Source organism: Pleurodeles waltl, chromosome 4_2 (assembly GCF_031143425.1).
Source record: "Pleurodeles waltl isolate 20211129_DDA chromosome 4_2, aPleWal1.hap1.20221129, whole genome shotgun sequence".
Lineage (NCBI taxonomy): Eukaryota > Metazoa > Chordata > Amphibia > Caudata > Salamandridae > Pleurodeles > Pleurodeles waltl.
The window spans coordinates 1,013,445,996-1,013,455,910 of record NC_090443.1 but is presented as its reverse complement, the minus strand read 5'-3'; the positions used below and the strand labels follow the sequence as shown (position 1 = coordinate 1,013,455,910).

General features: G+C 46.0%; 2 non-coding genes across 2 annotated transcripts; one reads left to right on the top strand and one right to left on the bottom strand.

Moving 5' to 3' along the window:
- The first annotated feature begins 4,490 nt into the window (after positions 1 to 4,490).
- Positions 4,491 to 4,562, top strand: TRNAP-UGG (transfer RNA proline (anticodon UGG)). Its single transcript has one exon. It is a non-coding gene; the product is annotated as a tRNA-Pro (tRNA).
- A 123-nt stretch (positions 4,563 to 4,685) lies between these two features.
- On the bottom strand, positions 4,686 to 4,757 carry TRNAP-AGG (transfer RNA proline (anticodon AGG)). Its single transcript has one exon. It is a non-coding gene; the product is annotated as a tRNA-Pro (tRNA).
- Positions 4,758 to 9,915: the final 5,158 nt, after the last annotated feature.

Below are 9,915 nucleotides of genomic sequence, written 5' to 3'. Positions count from 1 at the left end.
GCACTTCTGAATGCTTTGAAAAACTTCATTTTCTCTATTGTATTTATTTCAATTCAATAAGGAAATGACTTTTACTCCCAAGATTCCTTTCACCCGCTTACTCAACCAATTGCCTCTTTCGGACTGCTGCCAATCTGCTCGCTACTCTTCTTCCTAACCAACCTATCCCAGCGTGACACACTCTGACGTCACTCGTACACACTACGGCTGACAAAGTCTTGCGGCTTGTCCTCCTGAACTTCAACTCACACAGAACTAATGCAAAATATTGCGAGCACTTGACCAAAAACCAATAACAAAAAACAAACCTGCTGGTTTACTACAGGAAGTTACACAACCGCTTCAGAGACCTTACAGATTTTCACTAATGGCCCTCTTGCGCATGTAGCTATTCCTTGTTCTCAGTCTCCCACATTCGCAAGCGAAATTCGACCTGCAAATTTCATTCTCAACTGATCAATGGGTCTGTCTTTGTTCACACAGGACTTGCCAAATCTGAGTCGAAAAATTTATTTTACTCACTTAACTCTCACACCGACTTGTTGACCACGCCTGATCAACCTACTAAACCAGACAGATTACAACATATCACCAAGTGTCTCCTACACTTGTCAACATACTCTGGAGTCTTAGACCACGCAGGGTCGTACATCACTAACAATCATGTAGACAGTTTTTGAGCACAAAGCGCTACACACATGTGAAGTTCGACGACTTCCCTACTCTCATACTGCGGAGTACGTAAACTCCTACTAAACCTCAACTGGAGTACGCAAACTCCCTACCTTATCTCCCATACATCACAATTCACCTGTGGTTTGCTTAAGCCTTTGCAAGCGCGACCTACCACTTTCTCACTATCACTAAACACGCTGAGAACATACCCAACTTTACTAGCGGGATCCAAGATCTGGGAAAGTCATTTCTGGGCTTTAGGGGACATAATTTTTGCTACAATTGCCATTTCAGAAAAACTAAATTCAAACCTCATAAAAAATGAACAACTAACCTTAACTTAAACTACCGCCATAAACATTGGTCACCACATAACTAGTTCTCCAAGGAAACTAACCATCAAGCTGCTACCAAAAAACTGCTAATGCGCCTGGTCCTTAATAAGTAAACTTACAAGGGGACGCGTATAGGCCGATGAACCTTTTTGATCGCATGGAGTATCCTAATCACGTAGTGACCAATGGCATCAATAATTCATGTAATCAATCAGTAACCACTAAGAGAATCATTAGTCATCAAACAATTATAGTCATCATTCCATGAATAACCAAACCTCAACGGAACGTTAACAATTTTTATTTCCCTATTAATTACAATTCTAATGCTTTTGATAAATTCGGTAAATAATGTCTATCCAACTTGAGTAGAATAATCTCAAATTCATTCAGAGAAGAGTCCCCTTCGGCACCATCCGGAGAATTAATCGCAGGTAACGTTTCCAAAACTTCACTTCCTTCCGCTCCCAGACAATGTTGAAGAACAGAAGCTTTCCTGTCTGCAGATAAATTGCTGCCACACACTCGGATGTACATTAGGAAAACAGTTTTCCATTTATGCCATGGAATTGGAGGATCTCCAGGTACAGATAAGAAATATGGAGGTGGCGTAATGTTCTGCATTGTACATCAATTAAGTTTAAATTAAGTTGTAATGTCCCAACTACTCCAACTGTTCCAAGAAAAACTGGTGAAAAAATGGAAATAAGTATACTAAAAAAAAACACACGTATAATTCAAAACTAGTAACGTATGCTCAATGCCACACACAAAAAAAAAACTCGGTAAATACTTGTAAACCATTTTTGAAGTTGTGTTTATAGGTGTGTGAATAGCTTATATTAGAGTAAAATAGTTTTCAAATAATCACGAGGTGTTCCAATGGTAGAGAGGCAATAAAATGCCGCAGAGAACAGGGTGAAATGCAACCCTGGTGGTTTTATGTCACGTTTTGAGATTTCAGAAAAGTCACTTTTTTAGATTCCAGAATATATATTAGTGTGATTTTATATCTAGGTATCCATGTTTTCCTATGTCCTGAGGAGGCTTGAAATGTTTTGCAGCCGAAACGCTTTGACAGACAAACATCCTTGAGGAGAAATGAAAATGTGTAAATTGGACATAAAAGCAAAAAGATGAGTCCACGTGAAGGAATCAAGATGTCATAAGAGACATTTGAGGTGCTTATACTAACTCCGTATGTGAATATAGGGGCAATAGTCATTTGTACAAATAGAAGAGGATTCTATAATAAAGAGTGTGAAAAGAAATACAGGACACTCAAGTGATCAATTTATGTGTCACTTTTTAAAATAATGAGAAGGTATTTGTCCCGACTACAGTTGATTCTTAGTGTTGGTCTAAGAACCTTGGAGCATTCCAGGTCACAACAAAGAGAGCAAGTGCAGGAGGGGAAAGAGAACATACCATTTATGTAAAAAACTACAACAATTATATAACAAAGAGAAAATAATAAAGAAAAACTATATATAGATACTACAGGGAGGTTGTCAGATTCAGATAAATGTAGGTGGCATGGAGCTGTGTCTTAAAGGGAGGTGTGGTGGAGAGAGAGGAGGAGAGAGGTAGAGCTGTAGAGGTAGGCACAGAGTGGTCCAGAGAGAGAGGTGAGGTTGTCAGAATCAGATAAATAGAGGTGGCGTAGGGATGTGTATTAAAAGGAGGTGAGGTAGAGAGAGAGGAGGAGAGAGGTAGAGCTGTAGAGGTAGGCACAGAGTGGTCCAGAGAGGGGAGGCTGTCAGAATGAGATAAATAGAGGTGGCGTAGAGATGTGTATTAAAGGGCAGTGAGACAGAGATATGAATGTAGGAACATGGAGATGTAGAGAGAGAGACAAGGAGAGGCGGTGTGGCGGAAAAGGCGAGGTGCAGTGCGATGAGAGACACGAGACAGAAATATAGTTCATGCAAAGAAAATGCAGTAAAGGGTGGTGGACAGAGGTGACAAATGTGGCCAGTGAAAGGGAAACAGGGAGGTGGGGAGAAAGGTGTGGATTTAGTTATTGGTGAGAGAGAGTTAAAAATCAAGAATAGAGACAGGCAGGGAGACATGAAGTAGAGACGTGACACAGAGAGGGGAGAGGTGGAGAAAGAGGGGAAATGAAGACAGCAGGCCGTAAGGGTAAATTAAAAGGACCTTTCTCAGCTCTGCCAAGTGTCACGCATCTAGGGTTAATATAACGCACATCACAGCACTAGAATGCAGTGTCACACATATGTAGCTCCTCCTCGTTGCACGAGGCAGGGCTACACTTTGGTCTCAGCGTTGCTTGTATGAGGCCAGTGCTCGTGCACCAGATCTTTAAAAGTGCCCCAGGCAGGGTGAGGGAGAGCCAGAGAAGGGTGGACTCTGGTTGCCTTGGTTACAAGGTGACCTATGTCTGCAGTGCGGCCGGAGTTCCTGTTTACTTTTCATAACAGTGATGTTCCTGCGGAAAACAAAGAGCCACCTCAGTTTGCAAAATAGTGAAATTACTTGGCAAGTGTTACACCTCAAGTTGGTGCCTCCCATTCCCGTGAAAGTTGAAAGAGGCCCTGCGCATGTGCAGTAGGGATGAAATGCAAAGAGCGGACTCCAGTCTGTGGGCAGAAGACGGGGTTCACCTGGAGAAAAACACCCTGTGAGGTTCATCCAGTGACACGGCCCAGGTCAGTAAAGAGCGCTGGATCATGTGTGGACAGAAACTGAGGGACTTGACAAAAATCCGAACGGAACGTAAAATCCGGGAACTCGCCACTGGAGCCATTGACGTTTCATACAATGAGACACTGCAAGTTGCCCACTATGAGCCCGGATAGCTCAGTGGTACAGCATCAGACGTTTAATCTGAGGGTTCCTGCTTTTTTTATCTTTTAAAAAAATAGGAGTCTTTGTGTTTTCTTCTTTAAAGAGTACGCTCCTCTTAGCAATTAGCGCAAACTCTTTACTTTTTAATTCCCTCAGTTCTCCTGATACGTGGCACGCGGTGTTCATGCCTCTGGGGCGCCTCCTGCTGGCTTGCGCGGTGCATCGGGTTCTGTGAAAACAGGGAAATGCTTTGCTGTGCAGACAAATCCCAACCTGACTCGGGATTGTGATGTCTCGGGAGTATTTTGACATAAAATCACTGCTCTCTGACATCTCTGGTCTCTGTCAGATCCATCTGCTTGTAGCCTATACATATAACAAAGTCACCGTGTACATTGTATTAATCATTTAGAAACGGCTCTGTGCAAGAGGAATGCATGATGTTAATTTTCTTCATTTAACGTGTTCATGCTCTGAATAGTTTGAAATAAAAGTAGGTGGAAATCTTGTACATTGAAGTCACTGCGTGACTGCATGTGCCTTACACCGCCCTATCTTAAAGCAGTCTCCTTATTTCACCATTCCGATGATGAGTGCACAACCGATGCAAACACACAACTGAATACAGATAGCAAAACACATGAGCCCCCAGGGGTATCACAGGTATACAGCGGCTCGTTGGTCTAGGGGTATGATTCTCGCTTTGGGTGCGAGAGGTCCCGGGTTCAAATCCCGGACGAGCCCTCTTTTATTTTTATATAAATATTAATTGAAATACTTCAGGATGACAAAAGAACAAAACGTTTTAATTATTGATATTGGAAAAAGGTGAACATTTTCCTGAACAAGTTTAGGGAAGAAAAACATGGGCTCGTCCGGGATTTGAACCCGGGACCTCTCGCACCCTAAGCGAGAATCATACCCCTAGACCAACGAGCCTCCGTGAGATCAGCGCTGAGAGTCGTCTTCTTGGCGCTGAGAGCTGCTCACTCTGCAGTGATCCGTGTTCTCGTGGCTGTTTAAAGGGACCGCTCAGTTAAAACCCACTCACTGCACAGCACAGAAGGTGTCACCCCCACAAACCACAGGCCCGGCTGTGGGGGACTTGTCTCTCTGCTCACCCATCTTTCCAGGGAAATCACACCCCAAATACCCTTTTTTACTGCCACGTGTCTGAGACACACTGGAGGGTGCAGAGTCTAGAGACAGGAGGGCAGAGACCCCGCAGAGAGAGGGAGGGAGCGCTATATCGGGGTCGGGCTATTAATACCCTTTATAGACCTCTTCTGTGCAGTCAGTTTAGGGGCCGTTATCATGTCAGCAACTGACCAGTGGTGGGATTTGAGGGGGATTCTGCATCCTCTGAGTGCGACTCTAAAAACTTTGTAGTGGACGAAACCGCCGTTACCTAAAATCGATGACATATATTTCTCTTGTGAGACATATCCCTCGTTAGTCCGGTAAATAATATCGTTGGAACCCCAAATGGACAACACATTACAATTCTTATTGGGAAGAGGTGTGACCAAATAGAACGATATATACTATGTCATTTAATTGTATAGATTGCAAGTAACATATTGTGAGGGATAACACTTCTAAAAGGTACAACTGTTTGTCCAAATTAATAATGTACTTTCAATATTACATTAAAAAGAAGTAAAAGTACACCCTCCCCGTCGGGGAATTGAACCCCGGTCTCCTGCGTGACAGGCGGGGATACTGAGCACTATACTAACGAGGAACAGGTAGGTGGTTGCCTCCCATGTAGCTCCTCGTCCTGTCTTTCAATCCGCTAGTTCCTGCCAGTCTATTTATAGTTTTTCTTTCCCAGCTCCTTCACACCACCACAGGGGGCCACAGGCTCAACACACACACACACTCACTGCACAAAACACACACACTCACTGCACAAAACACACACACAAACCTGCTGCCCCTCAACACTTCACACAACCTCCTCCCCTCCCAGCAGACGCTCTCAGCAGCTCCCAGCAGCATCACCTTCCACACTCACAACAAGCAGCTCCGGGGCTGCTTCAGCCGGGGGTGGGGGGCACCGGCCTCGCTCCTCAGCCCAGGGCCCCCCCGGCTCTGTCTCATCAGGGGGGGTTGCACAAAGGGACTGAGGGGACACTCTCCAGCCCCCCCAGCTGGAGGAGGGAGCTGGACTGGGAGGGGGAAGAGAGGAGAGGAGGCGGGAAAAGCCAAGGTGTCTGAGGGGCTGAGGAAGGAGCTGCTTGGGATTGGAAAGCAGAGGAAACAGAGCAGAGTTTGGAAAAGTCCTGGGAGCCGGATTTGAGACCTGAGGATGTCAGTTCTTCCACCACAGGCCTCCGCTCACCCACTGAGCTATCAAAGGCTTGTTCCCGCCCTGCAAGTGCCATGAGAGGAGGCCCCAGTGGCAGTTTTCTCTTTATAATCACCAACTTAAGGGCTCGATAAAGCTGCAAACCCAACAATGCTAAGTTTCCCTTTCTGAGCAAAGCCCACAAAGGAAAAGAACGAGGCCTCCTGGATTAGCCAATGCTTCTTCCAACTAGCCCTCAGTCAGCGCACCAAGGAGCGCCCAGTGCAGACACAGTTACACATTACCTTACAAACGCCTCTGAAGGATGAGTGTCAGTGGTGCCCCTTCCCCCCCCCATCACCAGCCCCCAGGTAGAAGGATACCCCGCAGGGTCGGATTGGAAAGGCGGGGGTTCGGGAACTGGGCGATGGGCCGGGGCCTCAGGGTCACAAACGGGCCGGTTTTATTATGGCTTCAGTGAACCGGCCCACAGAGTCTTGCAGGCCCCTGCACGGCCACTGTAATGTATATTTATTTTGGCCAGGGCATCCCCCCACTCCAGCCAGGCTTGGGGCCAGTTGAGAAGCATGGCCCTTGGGCCACTGTCACCTCGAAGCACCTCCTCTCCCGCCCCCATGTGTCCGCCCTGGCCCTGCAGCAGCTTTTATGGGCGAGCACAAAGCGCTCCGTCCATTCTGTAATCTCTCTTTAGGCTTGAAACCACGCCCATGCCACGTCAGTCACTTACATTGGTTCGTGGGCTTGCCTTTTAAAATCCGCTTGCTTTCATTTGTGAAAGGCATGCATACGTCATGCCTTTTCCGGTGTTTAGCCCACCTACACAGCACCGGTAAAGTACCAAAAACATACGAGGCTCGATGTTTTCAGCCTGGAGTCCGAAAGACTTTATCTGTTTATTTTCCACGCATCGTGATTGAGCTGCATTTTACATAGCGCGATCGCGCTGCGTTTTTTCTGCTTTACAACGCTAATAGCTCTAACTCGACCAAATGCGAGACCCGTTGCATTGAAAATGCTTGTTCTCTTGATGCCTCCCTGCTGGGCCATCACAGTCTGTCCATAGTGCGCAGGGAGGAGGGAGTATGTAGAGGCCTCGCTGGGGCAAGGTGTTGTCACCTCAGCCCAGTGTCTTTTAGGCCCTGGAGGAGGGGGTGAGTGTGCGTTTGCGCAGGCCTAATTGTGACACGTTTCACAGCATCCTGTGATTTTGGGCAAATCAATGAAGTTCACAAAGCCTCAATAAAAATGAGTTTGAACTTGAGCAGTGGAACTAGTGCTCATGTAAATCACTCGCTCACTCTATGTACAACTACACAAACAAAAAATAAACCTCCAGATTCTACAAAGCCCCAAGCCATGATATATAATGAGGACTCTTTATATAAATACATCCATATTCCTTTTTAAAATGGCTTTTCTGTCTTTGTCTAGGTTTAACTCACCTTTAAGAAAACATTTTAATGTACTTGTGCATTACGTTTGCTTTTAAAGTATGTAATGACCAGAGGTAAAAACACCGGCTTTGGGTGATTTTCATTTTCATACCGTCTAGGACATTAAAAGATGACGGTCAGTCTAGCCCAGCTGCAGGGCTTCTAGTTTTTAGCAGCTTTACGGGCTCTATAAGCTTTCAAATGCTTAATTTAACATTTCTCCAAAAATGAGTCTACTAGGACTAAGCAAATGACGATCAATGAAAGGACAATCTGATCATGTGGGACACTTTTCTTGGGAGTGCCCGGGCCTGATTGTGATCCCAATCCGACCTCGGTCAAGTCCCTCAGTTTCTGGTCACACAGGACCCAGAGCTCTTTATTGACCTGGTTCATGTCACCGGTTGTACCTCGCAGGGTGTTTTTCTCCAGGTTTACACCGTCTTCTGCTCACAGACTGGAGTCCGTAGCATGCCCCCCCCACCCCCCCCCCCCCGCACATGCGCAGGGCCTCTTTCAACTTTCACAGGAATGTGAGGCACCAACTTGAGGTGTAACACTTGCCAAGCAATTTCACTTTTTTGCAAACCGAGTTGGCTCTTTGTTTTCCGTTTCTACAATTAGTGGATTAAATGACATGAATGATTTAAAAAAAACACCTAGCTGCCTGGCCAGGGCTCAGGCGGAATCCTCCTGCATTTTAAATCCAGGGCTAAAGTGGGCAGGTGCCCAGTTCAGCACCTTTTAAGGTCCAGGATTTGACGAGGATGTAGAATGAATACTTTACACACCCACTGACAGGCGCTGTGAGAACCCGCAAAGCTTTCAACCCCAGCTCCAAAGTTTTAAACCTCTGCTCTAAAGCTTTCAATCCCAGCTCCAAAGCTTTCAACCCCTGCTCCAAAGCTTTCAACTCCCACTCCAAAGCTTTCAATCCCAGCTCCAAAGCTTTCAACCCCTGCTCTAAAGCTTTCAATCCCAGCTATAAAGCTTCCAACCCCAGCTCCAAAGCTTTCAACCCCTGCTCTAAAGCTTTCAATCCCAGCTCCAAAGCTTTCAACCCCTGCTCTAAAGCTTTCAACCCCAGCTATAAAGCTTCAACCCCAGCTCCAAAGCTTTCAAACCCTGCTCTAAAGCTTTCAATCCCAGCTCCAAAGCTTTCAACCCCTGCTCTAAAGCTTTCAATCCCAGCTATAAAGCTTCCAACCCCAGCTCCAAAGCTTTCAACCCCTGCTCTAAAGCTTTCAATCCCAGCTCCAAAGCTTTCAACCCCTGCTCTAAAGCTTTCAACCCCAGCTATAAAGCTTCCAACCCCAGCTCCAAAGCTTTCAAACCCTGCTCTAAAGCTTTCAATCCCAGCTCCAAAGCTTCCAACCCCTGCTCTAAAGCTTTCAATCCCACCTATAAAGCTTCCAACCCCAGCTCCAAAGCTTTCAACCAATGCTCTAAAGCTTTCAATCCCAGCTATAAAGCTTCCAACCCCAGCTCCAAAGCTTTCAAACCCTGCTCTAAAGCTTTCAATCCCAGCTCCAAAGCTTTCAACCCCTGCTCTAAAGCTTTCAACCCCATCTCCAAAGCTTTCAACCCCAGCTCCCAAGCTTTCAATCCCAGTGCCAAAGCTTCAATACCAGCTCCAAAGCTTTCAACCCCGCTCCAAAGGTTTCAATCCCAGCTCCAAAGCTTTCAACCCCAGATCCAAAGCTTTTAACCCCTGCTCTAAAGCTTTTAATCCCAGCTCCAAAGCTTTCAACCCCAGCTCCAAAGCTTTCAACCCCTGCTCTAAAGCTTTCAACCCCAGCTCCAAAGCTTTCAACCCCAGCTCTAAAGCTTTCAACCCCAGCTCCAAAGCTTTCAACCCCAGCTCCAAAGCGTTCAACCCCAGCTCTAAAGCGTTCAACCCGGCCCAGTTGTGAGCAACCACGAAGAATCTGAACTCACCAAGGCATCTACTGGCGATTCCAGTCCAGTGCTTAATTTGTAAATAAAAACATGCCGGTGCCCCAAGCTCTCCTCTTAAACCCACAGCTGCTGCAATTAAAAGTGCGATCACGAAATACTGATGCAGCGTAAACCTGAAGCCATCTCGGACCATTTACAGCCAATCCCTGCCTCTTCAGCTCACTCTTGCAGCTTTCTGCTTTTACCTTTGTGATGCTTTTTCATTTTTCTCTTCCTCTGTCTCGCCCATATGTGTCTTTGCTCGCAGTAAATGCTTGAGGCAGAAGAATAAGGTCCGGCCCTCAACAATAAGTGCTGGTGCTCAGCACCAGAAACAATAAGCACAAATTAAGCTTTGCTCCGGTCATATTATGCACTGGTACAAAGAGACACATCCATGGTAAAACAAAAACAA